Raw genomic sequence first — 19,974 nt, forward strand, 5'->3', positions numbered from 1 at the left:
ATATTGTTACAAGACTGTTATAGATATGCGACAATCATCTTTGACATGAGTGTACATTGTGGAAACATGCTCCTCATTTTTTAGTGTTCGGCAGATCTCCGAAACTACCAGATGATCTCCTTACACCCTTTAGATTAAATGGGATTTCGTAAGTGCAAATTTTGAGAGGAGAATGGTTGGAAGTTTTCTTCTTCCTTCTTTCACCAGGTCACCGAAAGAATTGTGCGCAAAACCATTAAAAAATCTTTGAGTTATTTACATTGCATTCAATGTCGAAGATGGGGTAGCGGTGACTCAGTGGTAAAGCGTTCACCCAAGGTGCATGAGGTTCTTGGCGCGCGCAAAGTGAGTTTTGTGGTGGACAAACACCGTGTGCGTGGAGTTTTCCCGTTTCCTCCCACTTTCTTCACTCCACCATTTCATTTATTCTCATCATCACCGTCTCCTTTACCATAGTCGGCATAATCGTGGGATGTAAAACTTCACTTCATTTTTTTCAATGTCGAAGACTGAAGGGAATGGAATGCAGGTCGGGGAATAGAAGAAAAATATTGTTCGCAATAGTACGCAGGGAGATACGCTAGCGTTTTACAGCAATCGGAGTATTTTAAAGAATATTTTACGGGATATTTTATTTACAATCGAGAGGTGAGGATCACTGTGTCATTATTGTTCCATTTCAAAAAATAGCCATCGGCAGAGGAAGACAATTTCAAGGAAAGATGGCGCTAGACAAGGGTGCCGATTTCTCTGTAAATTTGGGGGGAGAGCATTCAGATGCAGAAGGTATAAATATGAAGATTTTAAGACAAATTGCACTCAAATTATGCCAAATATTGTATATCACAAAAGGGGGGGCCACATGAGTTTTTGGGGGCCCCGTCCCCCTCGGCCCCCCAGGATCGGCACCCTTGGCGTTAGATATAGCTACCCTTGCCTTGACAAACTAGATAGACTCAAAGTATATCACTTCGATTTCTTGCCGGAAAACTATGCTCCTATTATTTCAACTTTCCGATTTTTGTCAGTTAGTGGGAATAATACAACATGCCAGCGTGCATACTTTAGTTTGCAGAAATTCAAGATTTGAGTTTCTTTCGTCATTACAAATTATAGCAAAATATTCTTCCCAATGGAAGCTACTTTGATAACATTTTTCAGCATGTTCAGATTAACATTGTTTTCTCTGTCCAAGATCGCGTGATGCAGTTGGGATTATATTCCAAAATTACAGAGAGCACTCGTTTGAGATCTTCAAGAATTTAATGAAAGCAAATGTAAATATCTCGAATGAACTAAATACTGAAACGACCGGTCAGCGAAAAGTGTTCCAACAAGTTCATCGATTTAACTATTCAAGAGATTTGGAAGAATAAATCAGAAGCGGCTCATGAGGGATGTCACAGCAATAAAAATTAAATTTCTGTCACTTCAATTTAAGGGAAGAAAACTAATAAATGTAGTATAGTGATCGCAACGAGTCGTGAAGCTTGACTTTGATTTACCAATTTTACCACCTAATAGAACGCGAGGGTGTGTCCCGGTCGTCAACCCCCATCCATGCAATTTTCCCCGTGTCGTTTTTCGCGCTACATGAAGAACATTTCCTGAGGATACAGTGTTGTCGGATTGCCGCTAATTTCATTTTATTGCTATTGTTCTTGCCGTTGTTTTATATTTTTGCTATTATTATTGTTACAATTTAATCCGATTAATTGTTAGTGTTTGTACTATAATTCTTCAATTGCTTTTTTCTCGCTTGTTTGCCATATCTTCTTATAATATCAGGATATTCCTATTATAAGATAAACTAGCAGATATTGCACCTGTTTATTCAGTAGAAACTATGCCATTCTTGTCGATTCGGCACATTAACCCACTACAACCCCCACTTTATGAGACTTTGGAATGTCCCTGCCGCTATCCATATATTGAAGAAAGGAGTACCGCTTTCCATTTTCTTAATTATACAGTTATTGCTATGGCTCATAATTTGAGGATACTTTTTTTGATGAACAAATGTTCCCAATAAATTATTACTAGGCCTATATAGCAGGATTTCTCAATTTGGAGGTCGCGAAGATAAGCGGAAAAGATAAATATAATTATAATCTAATACCAGAAAATATTTTTAAATATTATTTTGAATTTTGTCCTGATTAGGTATATTTTTATACATATTGTTAAGAACAACAAAAAATACGTCTACTAAACATATTCAACAGGTGCAGAGTTGTTTAAAAAGCAATTTAAATGAAAGAGGTGCGATATGAAACTAATGAGAACTGCATATTGAAATACCACAAAAAATATAAATGCAACAAATACTGCATATTGAAATACAATTAAAATTCATAGGTAACCATCCCCGAGCATGGTATGATTTCACTAGCGCGGCAATGTCCGGTTCAATCTTCGTGACGCACATTATCATGTCATTTAAAGTATTCAATGACTTTTTAAACAACTGTCCAAGTTCTTTTAACCAAAATTAGAAATCATTTTATTTGTTTTTTAATTATGTGACCCAAGATTAAGGGAGTTGCGAAATTTTAAAATTTTCAAACGGAGTTCATTTTGAAACAGTATGACTGGTCGGATTCGATATTTGTAATATGAATAAACTGACCAAATTTGGTTTTAATTCATTCGCTTTTAGGGAAATTACTGTAGGCCCTATTCGCTATATACAAGATATGGATTCTACTATTATAGAAGTAGATAGATATCGTGACATCTCCGCAATAAGTATATTAAAAATTACACACAAGCTTATTACAAACTAGAAATTACAAGAGAGTCGCTGGCAAGAGGATGTGATAAAATGGGGGTCGTGATAGGAACCAGGTTAAGTACCACTACACTATATACTATACATTATACCTCCTAAATATCTGCTATGAAACGCTTTTAAACAAAGTTTTAGTGAAAACCTCCGTATATTTGGTTACTTTTCCTAACATACAGAACTAAAATCTAGATCGTAATTTGTATAGTAAAATGTTCAAACAAAACACTTACCTCCTGAGAATTTTCCTATTAGCACCAATGGACAAATATACACTGAAATTAAAGTTGCTTATCATAGGTTACGAATTCATGTTGTTAAGCGTTTAAAATGCCTGATAACTGATTCTCAGTTTCTGAAGTGATTGATACGTGGAAAAGTGAATAAACGATATATGATTCAAAAGAAGGAATGAAATAATTTCTTATCTTCTTGGCAAACTTACAAATTTAGTCGATCTCCCTCTATTTAGCGATATCTTATCGTATAAGAAATATGTTGTACTTTCAGTTCACACTAAAGAAACACTCTTATTGAGTTGGTTATACTATCTACAGATGGCAGCACCAGATAGAAATATGATAACGCGAAGTGTTTGTTGCAATGCTACTAGATCAGTCATTTGCAATTGGATCCTCTGTGACGTCACTGTCTATTTGGTTTGTCAGTAAGCCTCTCATACGAGCTAGGATAACGCAGCAAACGCACCGTTGATAGAAGACACCCAAGACAGTACTGGCAGGCAAACAAATCGTGATTTTGCAGATATACTGCTTAGGGTTGCCAACTGGCCAGTATTTTTTTTTATCAGCCTTTACCATACAGGGCGTCTCAAAAGTCCTCTGACGTAGGGTAACTTTGTTATTATTAGAGTTATAACAAAGTGTAAGAGGGAAAACTGTTCCCAAATATGGGGTTTTCAATCTAAAGTGAAAGAAATTTTTAAATCGGATGAGCCGTTTGGGCTCAATGTTGGACTCAACGCATAAGTAAATTAAGTTATTGTCTTTTACGCTCACGTGTCGATGGCCAGCCCCCATTTCAAACAGTAATTTCATTCACTTATGGTGTGGATCTCGGTAAATGGTAACGTTGCATTTCCATTTAATATTGGGTGTACAGCCCAAACGGCTCATCTGATATTTAAAAAAAAAATCATTTTAGATTGAAAAATCATATTTCGACACGGTTTCTCCTCTTACACTTTGTTGTAACTCTGATAATTACAGGGGACTATGTCAGGGAACTTTTGAGACACCTTGTATATTTCAAGGTTTAAAACAATATTATTCTTAATCTGTTTTGAGGGTTGTGAGCGGATGCTGGTAATTTTATTTTTCAGAGTTGGCAACCTTAATACTGCTCGTTTATTTATGACTAATCGAACACTGGCAACCTTGTTTTATTCCATTCCACTTAACTTCGTTAAGTCCCATTTCTTGCTTGACATGTTCTCTTTCTTCAGGTTCTGAGCGTACTGATAAAAACCAGCTACTACTCTACGTCGGGAATTGGAAATGGCTGCTCCTACTCTACGTCAGGAATTGGAAATGGCTGGTCCTACTCTACGTCGGGAATTGGAAATGACTGCTCCTACTCTACGTTGGGAATTGGAAATGGCTGTTCCTACTCTACGTCGGAAATTGGAAATGACTGCTCCTACTCTACGTCGGGAATTGGAAATGACTGCTCCTACTCTACGTCGGGAATTGGAAATGGCTGGTCCTACTCTACGTCGGGAATTGGAAATGGCTGCTCCTACTCTACGTCGGGAATTGGAAATGGCTGCTCCTACTCTACGTCAGGAATTGGAAATGGCTGGTCCTACTCTACGTCGGGAATTGGAAATGACTGCTCCTACTCTACGTCGGGAATTGGAAATGGCTGCTCCTACTCTACGTCGGGAATTGGAAATGGCTGGTCCTACTCTACGTCGGGAATTGGAAATGGCTGCTCCTACTCTACGTCGGGAATTGGAAATGACTGCTCCTACTCTACGTCAGGAATTGGAAATGGCTGGTCCTACTCTACGTCGGGAATTGGAAATGGCTGCTCCTACTCTACGTCGGGAATTGGAAATGACTGCTCCTACTCTACGTCGGGAATTGGAAATGGCTGCTCCTACTCTACGTCAGGAATTGGAAATGGCTGGTCCTACTCTACGTCGAGAATTGGAAATGGCTGCTCCTACTCTACGTCGAGAATTGGAAATGACTGCTCCTACTCTACCTCGGGAATTGGAAATGACTGCTCCTACTCTACGTCGGGAACTGGAAATTGCTGGTCCTACTCTACGTCAGGAATTGGAAATGGCTGGTCCTACTCTACGTCGGGAATTGGAAATGGCTGCTCCTACTCTACGTCGAGAATTGGAAATGACTGCTCTAAATCTATCTTAAAAACTTGATACAGTTAGTTGTGGACTTGTAGACAACTTCAGTTACGACAAATGACGACGCCATGTTGTATTCTAATGAAGGCAAAGTAATATAAAATTATACTTTACCGATTTCCCCCCAAATTGCTGTCTGTATCTCCGTTTGCTACCCCCTCCCCCAATGAAACTAAATCTGGCGTCATCATGGTTACGACCACCCGATCAGAAGGTGGCCATGTGGTAATTTGCTATACCAGGGGTGCCCACAAGGGGGGCTATGACGCAAACTGCGTCATTGAAATATTTGGGGGGGGGGTTAAAAGTCTATATAAATATGTTTGAGAGGGTGTAAAAATTAATCGAAAAGTTTTTTTTTTTCACGGAAGAACACCTATGGATAGACAATTGAAGGGGGGTGCGTCATGCACATAAGGGGGGGTGGGCACCACTGGCTATACAATACAATATCAAAAGCCATTTTGAAGAATCGTAGACCGATGATATAGGCTGTGGTTACACTGATTCAGAATTCGCTGTTTCCATGTATATACAAAATTGTTTATCTTTCTGTAATTTTGCAAACAGTAACCATTGTACTGTACACTATATTTTAATGATATATACGCTATTATTATTGTTATTATTATTTTATTTTGTTACTATTGTTATCATTATAAGTCATTGATAATAACCACTAGCGCAAATCCCGGGGGAAAGAGGAAAACATGTCTCCCGCAATCTTGAAACTGGGATGACTGTTCCCGCAATAATCCGATTTTTAAGTGTTTTTGGGAAGAAATTTGATGATTTGTGTGTTTCTGCCACTTCATTTACATCGTCTGATATATATTATACAACTTTACCTCAGAAATCAGATTCATTTACCGTAATATGAGTCTCATTTCTCTTCACCCTTCAGAATAAGCCTCAATTCTGCTGATGTATAATGCTTCAATGATGTATAATACATGTGTAAACTTGAAAAAGGGGTTAATTTTACTTCTTTACTCTCCTTGTATTGGATGGATGTTGTGATCATGATGAGCCTGTAATGGTTGCAATCATTGAAAAAGTAATAATAATAAGCTTCTTGCAGTGGTGCCAACCTGAAACGATATAAAATCCCATCTCAAGAGGCAAAAACTCCCATTTTGCTCTTGAATTTCCCACGCTATACTGATAACAAAATTTTCTAAACTTAGAAAACATGAACAGTGAAATTAATGTATATCAGTCATATTCTTCAATATATGAGTGAATTACTCAAAAATTCCAATCGTCTACGTTTTCCAAGCAATTTATGAACAAATATTTTCGTTAATTAAAAGAAACAATTGAAACTGTTATTGAAAATAAGTACATTTAGTTATAAGTTTAGTATTTCCATCACCTTTTTTTGTTTGTGTGTGTCTGTGTGTCATAATCTTCTATTGAACGTAATGAAAGTAGATAAACTTCATTCTTCCAGTCATTTCGTATGGAACGATTCGAGAAGGGAATTTCTCTCATTTTATTTTCTTCTGTTAATTTTTTTCATTTCTGTCTTTTTTTTTTAAAAATACCAGAGTACAGTTAAGGCTCCTTCGCATTTTGTTATTATTATTATTATTATTATTATTATTATTATTATTATTATTATTATTATTATTATTATTATTATTATTATTATTATTATTATTATTATTATTAAAATGCACTGGCCTACATTTTATAGTAACGAACTTTGACAATTATCATTAACTTAACAAGTTTATTGAATACTCATTTTGTCTACCCCTCTTCCATAGACAATTTTATTGGTATCAATGTAATAGACATATGAAAAATCCCGTAAATCTTGCCGATTTTTACGAAAATTCCCTTTATTCCGTTTCGAGAAATCATTGTCAAAATATCCAACAATATGGAATTTTTCTCACTGGTTGGTATCACTGGCATCTTGTTATATGTTCGTTCTACACTGTATTAATCACATTCCGTCCATAATTATTGTCATTAGCAGAAAAAAACAATACATACAATAAATTAAACATTTAACAATTTATTACTTTTGTGTGAACAGGTCCATTATATTATTAAAGTTAGTTTACTTATCAACTGCGGCCAGTTTTTTTATTTAAAAAAAAAAAAAGAACGAGACCCAAAATTTGCGGCAGATAAATACCTTCTTCTGATGTTTAAATGTTGGCCACTACAAAGTAAATATTAAACTATGTGTGAGTTTTCGTGAACGAAGTACCGTGTTAGATCTTAACTGCATTTTATACGCAAATTTTCAAACTATTGATTCACCACTATCATACACTACTGCTGACAAAAAGGAAAAAAAGAATTAAACTATCTAACTACTCTTGCGAATAAGATGTTTAAAAATAAAAGAAAAATAGATTTTTTTTTGTTTTTTATGATCCATGGTTATGGTCTTTAGGTAATGGAGACCTATGTTTAAAGGAAGTGAATGATTATAACGGAATTGATAGTATGAGAATGTGGGAGGAAACGAGAGAACTAAAAAAACTCATAGACAAGATGTTGTTCAAGAGAAACCCACAGTCTAGGACCCCTCACACTAGAGGCGAGCGGTTTAATACTAAGCCATCATGTCCCCCAGTTATGCCCTTTAGGCTAGAATAAAAGAATGGTAAACACAAGTGACTAAGGAAGAATTCGTGGTCTGAGTATTAGTGAAAATAGGAAAATCCGACAAAATACCATGGGTTTTGAGTTGACTGGTGGACTGGGGTCAGGGGCGCACCAACGCTGGGAGTCCACCGAATCCGGGCCCTACACAAAAAACTTCATTAACTTCGTCACAGGGCACGGGGGCTCAGTGGTTGAGCGATTACCTTTGGTGCTGAGGTCCGTGGGTCAATCCCTGGCCAAGTACATTTGTAAAGAACAACATCTTGTCCGTGGGTTTTCTCGGGATACTCCCGTTTCCTCCCACATTTCCTCCCTAACATATACTAGTATCAATTTTCATATTTTATACATCTTGAATATTTTGTAATTAGTATAGCGCGTTTGGAATTTAAGAGCAAAATAGGAATTTCTGTTTTTCAAGATGAGAATTTGGTTGCTGGTTGGCATGGCTGTATGGAAGGCAGAAGGAGCAACCCAAAATCTTGTCTGTAATAACATCTGAGGCACTTGCTAGTTATAATACAAAATAATGTACCCTAATGAAGAATACATTTATTTATTTAAGTATTTATTTATTTCGGAAAAACAACAGGCAAATACATAATTACAGTTTTCCCTTATTGTATGGTCATACACTTTAAAATACACGTGTGATAACATAATAATATGACCTCAATTCTATCGTAATACACTCTAAAATACATACATATATAATAAAATAATAATATGAAAGCAAACTATACGTGAAAATACAGATAGCACGATATACAAGATACAGCAAATTTATGTAGAATGAAAATTTTGTTTATAACTAAAAATACACTAGTTAACAAATTTAAACTTTTTGTTTGTTACATGAGAAAAATCACCTGTTCTTAAAGGAACTTTTGCGCTGAATTCGAATATGCACTCGGTTTCTCTCCATCACGTACAGTTTTCCCGTAACAGAGGGATTTTCGGGAAATTCCCTAAAAAATTTCCCTTTTTCAGATATTTTATTCCCCTAGCTCCTGTCCCCTTACATATAGTAACATAGAAATTATACCTAAGTATACCTTGATTTATATTTAATAAACCCTAAAAGTTTCGTAAAAATCGCTTTGTTCTTTCTAGAGAAATAAATATATTTGTATGTATACTGTGTGCACTGTTTATTGCACCTGATAGTAATGCTTTCAGATCTCCTGAGTTGGGGTAAAAACGATTTGCTTTATTACTACAAACACAGACATAAAAATGAATATTTACAATAGTCAACAACACACTTGTATTGCTCTCTGTAAATTAGAAACGTGTATAAAAATAGAATGTACTTCCAACGTATATTTTTTTTAAAACGTACAGTATATGTATATCTTAATACATATATATACAATTCTCCAAGTTTTTTCGTTTTGTTCATGAAATGGTTATCAATATTTGTTATCAAATGTAACAGAATGCAAAAGAAAGAAAGAATGGAATACAGACTCATTGTTGACAACAATGAACTAATGCAGTCTGAATTTTCCACTACGGTATCGTTTCCCCCTCCCCCCGCGCATTTCTTTCTTTCTTGTGTTCTTGACACCTGGTGAGGGAGTTTTGTATATACATTTTTATATTGACGTGTGGTTTAACACTACTTCACTTTCAAAGTTGTCTTTGCTGCTAAGAGTGCTATCATGTTTGATCTTAACGGCATTATACCCAACTAAGAGCAGAAGTTTAGTTTGTGATCAGTACAATGGCGTCAAGAGGACGGCGTTCGTGTGTTAACTCACCAAATAGTTTTTGTTATGAGTGTGGCCAGTTTGTAGTTAAAGGACAGTGTAGATCCATTACGCCATCGGTGAAACTAGCATATTATATATATTTCGGATGTCGTGTGGGAGATCAGGACAAAACTTGGGCACCCAACATAATTTGTGTGTCGTGCTACGTCACTTTACTTGCATGGGCCAAAGGGAAACGGAGGTTCATGAAATTTGCTGTACCAATGGTGTGGAGAGAACCCACCAACCATCTGGATGATTATTATTTTTGTCTCACAGTAGTTAAGGGACATTCTAAAAAAAAGCAAATACACAATAAGTTATCCCAACGTTAAATCCGCAATTAGACCTATTCCGCACGGGGAAGAAACCTCCACTTCCCGAGCCCCCTACCAACTGGGCAGAGATATGGCCAAAAGACTCTGATGATGATCATGACCTTGATGAACCATCGACATCAACATGTACATCCAAGGATCCAACGTTCATCCCTGACTGTGTTCGCGAGCCACATTTCATCCGGCAATGTGAACTTAATGACCTAGTCCGTGATTTGCACCTGACAAAACAAGAGGCGGAACTTCTGGGATCCAGGCTCCAGCAGTGGAACTTATTGGATGCAGAAACGAACATATCAGTGTACAGGAAAAGGCATGTTCAATTTTCAAGCTATTTCTCAATGCAAGATAATGTGTGCGTATGTACGGATATAAATGGGTTGATGGCGGAGCTAGGAATTCCTTACGTTCCAGAAGAATGGAGGTTATTTATCGACGCGCCAAAGGTCAGCCTTAAAGCTGTCCTTTTACATAAAGGAAATAAAAAACCTTCTATACCACTTGCGCACTCAGTGAAGATTAAGGAATCCTGACACCATGTCAACTTTGCTAAATCTTATAAATTACAAGGACCATTGTTGGCAAATATGTTGTGATCTCAAGGTAGTTGGTATTTTATTAGGACTGCAGTGCGGTTACACGAAGTACCAATGTTTTTTATGTTTATGGGATAGCCGAGCTGATGACAAACATTATGAAGTGAAGGAATGGGAACCTAGAGTGAATTACGTATCTGGAGAATGCAACGTCAAATACGCTCCTTTGGTAGATCCTAATAAGATATTACTACCGCCACTTCATATCAAGTTAGGACTTATGAAAAACTTTGTCAAAGCCATGGACACATCTGGTGAAGGTTTCAAGTATTTGCGAGATAAGTTCCCTAACCTGAGTGATGCTAAGATTTCAGCGGGAGTGTTTATTGGTCCCCAAATTAGGAAATTAATGCTTGATGATAGCTTTGACAGCAAGTTAAACAGTGCTGAGCTAGCTGCCTGGACAGCATTTAAGTGTGTTGTGCGCAACTTTCTGGACAATAACAAAGCTGAGAGTTACACAGAAATCGTACAGGACATGATACAGAAATACAAAGAGTTGGGTTGTAGGATGTCTTTAAAAATCCACTTTTTGCACTCCCACCTCAGCTTCTTTCCTGCTAACCTAGGTGCTCTCAGCGACGAACAGGGGGAAAAATTCCACCAAGATATAATGGCAATGGAGAAAAGGTACCAGGGACGATGGAATCCTTCAATGATGGGGGACTATTGTTGGGGTCTTGTTAGAGAATGCAACATTTCTTACAAAAGAAGGAAGTAGTGTACGTTTTTGTAACCCAATGGAAGTTTCATATATTGTGATAGTTTTGATTGTCTTTTCATGATCTTTTGGTACATTTGTATTATTGTTTAATGTAAATTGTCACACTTGTAAATTATATTGTATTATATTTTATATATGTGTTTGTGGTAATAAAGCAAAACGTTTTACCTCAACTTAAGAGATCTGAAAGCATTACTATAAGGTGCAATAAACAGTACACACAGTATACATACAAACATATTTATTTCTCTAGAAAGAATAAAGCGATTATTACGAAACTTGGAGGGTTTGTTAAATATGAATCAAAGTATACTTAGGTATAATTTCTATGTTAGTATATGAAAGGGGACAAGATCTTGGGGTGTAAAATAAACGAAAAGGGAAATTTTTGAGGGATTTTCCCGAAAATCCCTCTGTTACGGGAAAATCGTACGTGATGGAGAAAAAACCGAGTGCATATTCGAATTCAGCGCAAAAAGTTCCTTTAAGAACAGGTATTTCCTTTTATGTAACAAAACCTTTGTTAACTAGTGATATCTATATCTGGGTGTCTTCGTGGCATCTTATTATACAATATACACATTTTTCTGACAGGCGATACATCTAATGCATTAGTCATTTGCGCTGAAAGATGGAATATGTCATTATGGGGTCTCGTTGCCCTATGTGGGACGCGAATTTTGATTTCTCATAACAAATATTTTGAATCTATTGCACCATGAATTATTTTATGTAATAAAGATAATATGAAATGACTTCTACTTTCAAGAGATTGTAATGAATATTTGTTTTGAAGACCTTCCTAGTTCTCAAATTTTGGTTGATTGATTGATTTTTAGTTTAGCGTCCCTTTCAGTAACGAAGCTATATGAGACGTGGACCTACTGATTAACGTGGAATCCGAACCATATGAGCTCCCGCCGGGAATTGAACCCGGGTCTCCTGCGCCAAAGACGCGTAAGCTAACCGCTTAGCCACGAGTGAGTTCTCAAATTTTGGATATATACCTGTTCCTTTATATGTCAAAAAGCGTACAAATTTATTTTGAATGTTTTCGATTTTACTTATATATTTCTTACTATTAGAACCCCATATTATCGCTGCATATTCCACCTTAGACCGTACATAGGCAGTGTATAATGTTTTGAGAACATTAGTGTTAGAAAAATCACCTCCTAATCTCATCACAAAGCCAAGATTCCTAAAAGTCTCACCAACTACTCTGTTGACATGAATATCGAATGATAGGTTTGACTGCAGAGTGACTCCAGGATCAGTAACATAACCCACTTTCTCAATTGGCGTTTGATTAATAGTATACACATTGCATACATCGCTTATTTTCCTGGTGTATGATACTACTTTACATTTTCTAATATTTAGTAGCAATTTGTTTGATTCACACCATTGGGAAATAGCATTAATGTCATTTTGCAAAGAAATTGCATCTAATTCCGTGTAGATACTGCGATAGATTTTTAGATCGTCACCAAACAATAGTTTATGAGAAGATATTATTACAGGTGGTAAATCATTAACAAATAGTATAAATAATAGAGGTCCTAAGTTCGATCCCTGAGGCACACCAGAGTCTACGACATATTCCTTAGTTAAAATATTTTTGTTTCGAACGCGATGTTTCCGTTGGCAAAGATAGGACGCTATAAGTTGTTGTAGATTTTGTGAAAAATTGAATGTCACAAGTTTGCTGAGAAGTATATCATGACTAATTACGTCGAACGCCTTGGAGAAATCTGTATAAATTACATCTACTTATTCCTTTATATCCATTTGATTAGCTATAAAATGTGAGAATTCTGAGAAATTGGTTATAGTTGATCTCTTTGGCATGAAACCATGTTGAAAGGGAGATATTATTGACCGTACATGTGAATAAATTTGTTCGTATATAATAATTTCAAATACCTTAGATGGAGCAGATAGTAGGGTTACCGGTGGATAATGTTTTATTTGGTCTGTAGGACAGCCTGTTTTGGGAATGGGACAGACGTCACCAATCTTCCATTTCGTAGGAAATGTAGAAGAAGCTATTGACTTGTTAAAAATAACTTGTAGGGGATGTTTCAGTATTTCTGAGCAGCCTTTAATGATATATGGTGGTATTTCGTCCGGTCCACAAGATGACCGTGGTTTAAGTTTTTAAATAGCATTCTCCACATCTTCGATTTCTATAAAGTTAATGTTTAATTTGTAATGCACTAACTCTCGCTAACGCCGTCCATGCCTAGACGTCATTAATTATTCCAGTGTTATCTTGCCATGGGTGAATTTACAGATGTCGTTTCAGGATCCTTTACTACTCCAACAAGACAGATAACACAAAACAGTATCTGACTTCCAATGAGTTAGGCGTTAGCATAAGATAATAAAGGCGCAGAATCCTCTATGAGAAGACCTGAGCCTGTGGCTCAGTAATGGAGTCGCCCATGTTCGCCTTCTTTATCCGAGAAAAATTATAGATTCGTGGTAGAGATGGATGTTACATAGTGGGAATATAAAATTCACAACGTCTGGCAAATGTATTTAAATGTTTCAGAACGTAATCAAATTGAACTGGTTTGTACCAAAATCCTACTTTAACTAAATTTAGTTTCTAGCAGCTTTACAATGATTCTGTACACATTATATCGTGTTGAAATCTATATTGTGAAAATGAAGAGCAAATTCAGTAATAATCACATTATGAATAAGAAATCCATACCATTGAAATTTGTTAAGTAATTTAGTAGTAGTTTGCGCGTGCTTCCATGTATGTACTATGATTATGATGTTGTTCTGTTTGTATGTAGCTCGTTTTATATTTATTTAAGTATATGTAGCTCGATTTAGTGTATTGCTTGTGCATATCTTGCAGTAATTCATTTCATTTCTATTTTCTCTTTCAAACATTGATTGGTACTATCTGACGTTCCTACGCTCATGTACATCAATTATACGAAGTTTTACTTTATCATCTTTTATAAATATCTCTGTGCACTTACAGACAACTTTCATATTAAATTAATTATCTTTTTTATATATATTTTCATTTATGTATATATTTATTTATATCATATCTACATTTTTAACTTTTTTTTAAATTACAATTAACGTATTTTAGTGAGCTTTTTCAGAATCGTCAGTCTGTAACCAACTTCAACATAACATCTTATGACACCATATTAATATATCATTGAATCTATACAAATTAAGCAGCAAGAAACATCACTACCATTACGATTTGCTACAAACACCATCTGATATCAAGTCTACAAATTATACAGCATGCACCACAAAAAATTTTGATGAAACATTTTATTTTGTAATATAACTACTCATAATTCATGTCGAAAGTTTGGACGTGATGGTGTGTAGAATTTGGAGAGGGAATAGAATCCATTGAGCTAAATAATAGCTTCAGAAATCCATTATATTTTATTCATGCCTTACTGTAAAATAATCAACACTTATTGGAAAGTTAATTAAAATTTAGCACAATAGTTTTGCACTTTTCAAACCCTCGTCACTATAACATTAAATCCATAAAATAATTCGCAGGGTTGATTCTTCCATTATACATTCTCTATATTCTTCGACTCAAACTTTTAAATAAAACTATTATTTTTTATTTCGATTCGAAAAATGTATCTTTGTTTAGATTTAAATCATCGGATACAGATCATAATGCAAATCGCCACGTTCCAAAATATACTTTAATGTAATGCGGCGCAGGTGTAAAATAGCGGGGCATTACAAATTTGTCCAGGATTTCCGAATTATTGTGTTGCTCCATATGAATAAGATTGTAGCTCAGTTTATTGTGTGTCACTTGAAAATTTGCCATAAACGCGTTTGCAATATCAGCATCATCACTCAAAGTTTGACCATCATAATGAAAGATATTACTTCCCGAATTACTCTTTTTTATTCTTAACATACGCCCAGAAAGTCTTTGGATTATCTATAATATTGGCCTCACAGTTGTTTAAATATATATTGTATGCACTAGAAATTTCTTTTTCAGAAAGAGCTCTCAATTCTTTAAATTTATTGTAGTGATATGTATATACATGAGGATTTAACTTTAAAAAAGACCAACCTACGCAGTGATGTAAACCAGGAGTGGATCCAGGGGAGCGATCGGAACGATCCCCCCCCCAAAAAGAGGAAACTTTCTTGTTTTATATATAAATAAAACCCATCCCAGAGTTTTGAGCTCTTAAAAGTAGCTCAAAGTAGCAGTATTATAACCCACAGCCCCCCCCGTCCTGGATCCGTCCCTGATGTAAATTTAGAATTTTTGATAATTATATATTGCACTGTTTCCAAAAATGTTTTGTATTTTCACTTTCGTATACATTCATTGTTCCCAAAAGTCAAGGTGAGGATACGCTATTAAGTATTTTCCTTAATTAAAAGAAATTATTGAAATTCCTGAAAACAAGCATATTTTGTTGTCAGAATTTAGTATTTCTATCACGCTTTTGTACCATAATGTTTTACTGAACGCAATGAAAGTAGACAAACTTCATTCTCCAGTTATTCCATGTGGGACGTTTAACAAATTGGCTATTTCTGGTGTGGAGGATAAAAATTGTAGATGGTAATACCCATATACTTCCATACACGCCAAATTACATCCCTGAACCTACGTATACAAATTGTACAATTTATAAGTATCAAGTCCTATTTCACTTTTATCATTATGGCAACACGCTTTTGGCTTTGATGCGATCGGTCCCAGTTTCGATTCCCGATGTGGACCTAGGGCGAAAATGTGTAAGTTTTTTTCCCCAGACTATCCTTCCTGAATGAGGGTTTTTCCCTGGACTATCCTCGTTTACAGCAGGCAAATATCGGGATGGTACGTAATATACAGGTCCTAGACCGCTACTTTTTCCCCATCCCTTCCTCGCTTCCTCCCTGCTCACCGAGAGACGTCATCCCTCATACGTGACTGACTTAAGGCCGGTAATGCCCAAAAATTTGTATATAAATAAATGAATAACAACACGCTTCCTAAACTTATTTTTCACTTCTTTCCCAGTTTCCGTGTAGTTGATTTCTCTAACAGCCATCTCCTATTTCTGTTAGAAAATGGCTAAAGTGTCATCTGACTAGTGAGTGTCTTTCAGATTTTTGGATTTAAATACAAGATTCTCTTGGGTTAGACAGGATCGAAGCACGCATTGTTACTTTGATGAATACAAAAATTACGTTAAAAACATATCGTTCCAGTTTTTTTCTTTAATAAATGAATAAATGGATTACTTTTGATTAAATGATTAAATTTATTAGACAAAACCACACTTTTAGCGTGTGTTTATATGTTAAATAGTACGGTAACTTACCTCCGAAGATCCAAGGAAAAAATTAAACAGTGGGAGTTCTCGGGAATCACTTACAAAAACGGGAGTGGAGCACAGTGGATCACGGGTAGGGTGTTCACCTCGGGCGTGAGAAGTCCCTGGTACAAGTCTAGTTTAGTAGAGAGTTCATCTCTGGTGCATGGGATCCTTGGTTCGATCCCAGCTCGCGACAAGCGATCTTTGTGGTGGATAAACACCGGGTGCTTGGGTTTTCTTAGGGTTCTCTCGTTTCCTCCCACTTTCTTCACTCACAATTTCTTTCATTTGTCATCATCACCGTCTCCTTTAGCCTAGTCAGCATAAAAGTGGGAAGTAAAACTTAAAGATTTTCATTCCCAGTTCATATGTGTTTCTGATGGACAACATCCTGTCGTGGGTTTTCTTCAAGTTCTCCTGTTTGCGTCGAGACCCCTCGTAGCGTAGTTGCTAAAGCTCTAATCTTTGGTGCGAGCGTTCCCATGATCGATTACCGGTGGGGACTTCCAGTCTAAAAAGTGTAATAAACTTTTTTGGCAAGCCATTCTGGGTGAGGTTTTCCTCATTCACACTAGGCAAATACCAGGATGGTACCTAATATAAGGTCACAGTTCGCTTTCTTCCTTTGCTTTCCTCGTATAGTGTGATCGCCGAGCGACGCCATCTCTTATACGTAACGGCCTACCATGGCCAGAGATCCACTGCCTTATGCAGAGTCGTTTTGACGTATGATTAGCATCATATTAAACGCCTGACTACCTGCAGGAAACATATGTTAGTCGAGCTCTTTAGTATGGAACTAATCATGCGTCATTACGACTCTGCATAAGGCCCCCAGAGTTCAAAAATCCTAATTCTGTTTGCGGGCAAATTTTCATTCAACTAATTTTTTCATAATTATTTACTTTCATCAATCATCTTTCTCCTTTTGCGTAAGGGGATAAGTATGAGACATCCATTTTACTTACACAAAAATCCAAAATTTCTTAAATGCATGTATTTCCCGAAAAAAACTTAATTTACAGTATCTCTTCATTGCGATAGACTCATCAGCCATCTGACGGTGAAGTTATGAACTTTAGTAGTTACTTCCATTTCTGTCGGTAGATGGTGTAGTCGTTAAAGCTTTGCAAGTTTTATGTGAAATAGTTGTAAAAGGATTCATGTAGGAAATAACAATATTTTAGATTATTCATATGGATTGGTGCTGTGCATTATTGAAGCAAGTGATCCTCTCTTTCACTAATTTTAACCGAAAACTAAAGGAGTAAGACAAAATACACACAAAACTCTATAAAAATCTGAGCGTTTTTAATAAATACCCAGGATGATAGATAAAATTGTGGAGAACGCATTCTTCAGTATTGGCCCATTTCAACTTGAAGAAATTGGCACGATTGGAAATTTTCAGAAACAACTCTTATTCGACGGTTTGTTTTTGCGAAGGTTATCATACAATTTTCATATAAGTATTCTGCGGGGGGTTAAATGTATCACAGGCCCACAACCAGGGTGGAGTCAGAGGTGAACCTGGCTTCCCAGACCAAAAAGTGTCATATAATATAAAAAATAAAATTTAGACACTTCTATGAGATGGTTTATTTTAAATTCATTTTCTCTATAAAAAATATACGAGATGAAGAAATGTAGAACACAGCTTGGAATGATTCACAGATACATATGGTTTCGGCAACATTTTCACATACATTTCTTGGTAATTCTTCAATGACATCATAGATAAAAGGTAGCATGTGGAATTGGTTGACGGTAAGCGTAGTACCGGAATGGAGCGAAACACATACGAATTTAGAAAAGGCCATTGTCAGGAAAAGCCGGGGATTCCGACTGCAACGCATGTGCTTTGACTTCTGAGTAGTCGTCAAGGAGGTAGCTAACAGGTGAAAATGACATCAAGAACTCAATGAGAAACAATTGGGAAGATAGATTTTTTCAATACTTTTTTTTTTTTTTTAGCTCAACGTCTTATGAATATGCACCAAGGTTAAGAGAAACAGTAATGATAATGATAATAAATGAAATGGTAAAACAAAGAAAGCGGGAGGAAATGAAAAAAAAAAAAAAACTCGACAAAAATGACACACATCATATTTGTTCACCAGAAAGTCCACTGGGCGCGAGCTGGAATCGAACTACAGACCTCACTCACCATAGATGAGTACTCTACCACTTCGCCACCGCGACCCTAGGACAGCGTTGGTGTAAGTATATTTGTTTTTCAGTTGCTAGGCGATAGCAAAATGGACATTATTCAGTTTTAGAATTATTTGCTATTGCTATGGAACATAGACTCACAAATTTGCAGAATTTTGGAAGAAATTTGTTATATTACTAACTAGGGATGATTCCATACTGGGACCAAGTACCTGGATAAAACCTATATTGTCTGAAAGCTCTTGCCATGAGAAGTACGAAACCGTTTTCAAATCACGGGCAAACCCACAACCTGACCTATAAGGGGCCAGTTTGTTGGTGTTTGCGACACTATGTATGACATATTCGACAGAAGTAAAAATGAATGTTACGACCCATAACACGTAAGTGCCTGAGTCCATCATGTTCCTTTTTAACTCATTGCTAAAACGTGACTCTGACAAGACTTTGGTAATATCGCTTTGCACCCAGACGTACCCATTTGCTCAGTGTTACCAGCGAATTTAAAATATAATGTGGCGAATAGTTTCTCTACCACTGGACGTATATCCTTGTAACGTGTCATAAACACCATTCGTCACTAGAGAAAACATACTGTGCACTATTCCTCTCTCAAGGACCGAAGTTTGTCAGTGTTGACAACCAATTGTAAAAATGAGAAAGTGTAAAACAGGTTTCGTATACACCAAGCTTGGCAGAAATATCACACAATACTATAGCATAAAGACGTTGAGTGTGATCATGCCCCAACCATTCTAGGTTGTCAGTGTTGCCAACGAAGTGTAAACATCACAATGTTGCAAATGACCTGCGTGCTATGGAACGAATATATAACAAATGTGACATAACCAGCATTGGATAATGGAAAACATAGTGTGAGTGTCCCCGTCTCCCGAGCACCCCAGTGTACCAATGTTGTCAACTAATACGAACATTCAAGATTATTGCATGGAGTCTATAGCATTGGCGGACATAATTAGACTCTGACCCATGCTAGGTTTTCCATTGTCCAATTGCTTATGCCACATTTGTTATATATTGGTTCAATTGCAAGCACGCCACTTGCAACATCGTGATATTCACATTTAGTTGGCAACACTGACAACCTAGAATGGTTGGGAAATGGTCATACTCAACGTCTTTTTGCAATAGTATCATGTGATGTTTCTGCCAAGGTTGGTGTATAAATTTCTCATAGTACGAACCTGTTTTACACCTTCTCATTTTTACAATTAGT

General features: G+C 36.4%; 1 protein-coding gene across 1 annotated transcript in view; it reads right to left on the bottom strand.

Moving 5' to 3' along the window:
- LOC145683816 (rifampicin phosphotransferase-like) overlaps nucleotides 1-3,333 on the bottom strand; it is a 204,744-nt gene extending 201,411 nt beyond the window's left edge. The window contains exon 1 of the mRNA XM_081755413.1: nucleotides 3,022-3,333. The gene's annotated coding sequence lies outside the window, so the exon portion shown is untranslated. The remainder of the gene's footprint in view (nucleotides 1-3,021) is intronic.
- Nucleotides 3,334-19,974: the final 16,641 nt, after the last annotated feature.

Source organism: Thermobia domestica, chromosome 1 (genome assembly GCF_964235325.1).
Source record: "Thermobia domestica chromosome 1, izTheDome1.hap1.1, whole genome shotgun sequence".
Classification (NCBI taxonomy): domain Eukaryota; kingdom Metazoa; phylum Arthropoda; class Insecta; order Zygentoma; family Lepismatidae; genus Thermobia; species Thermobia domestica.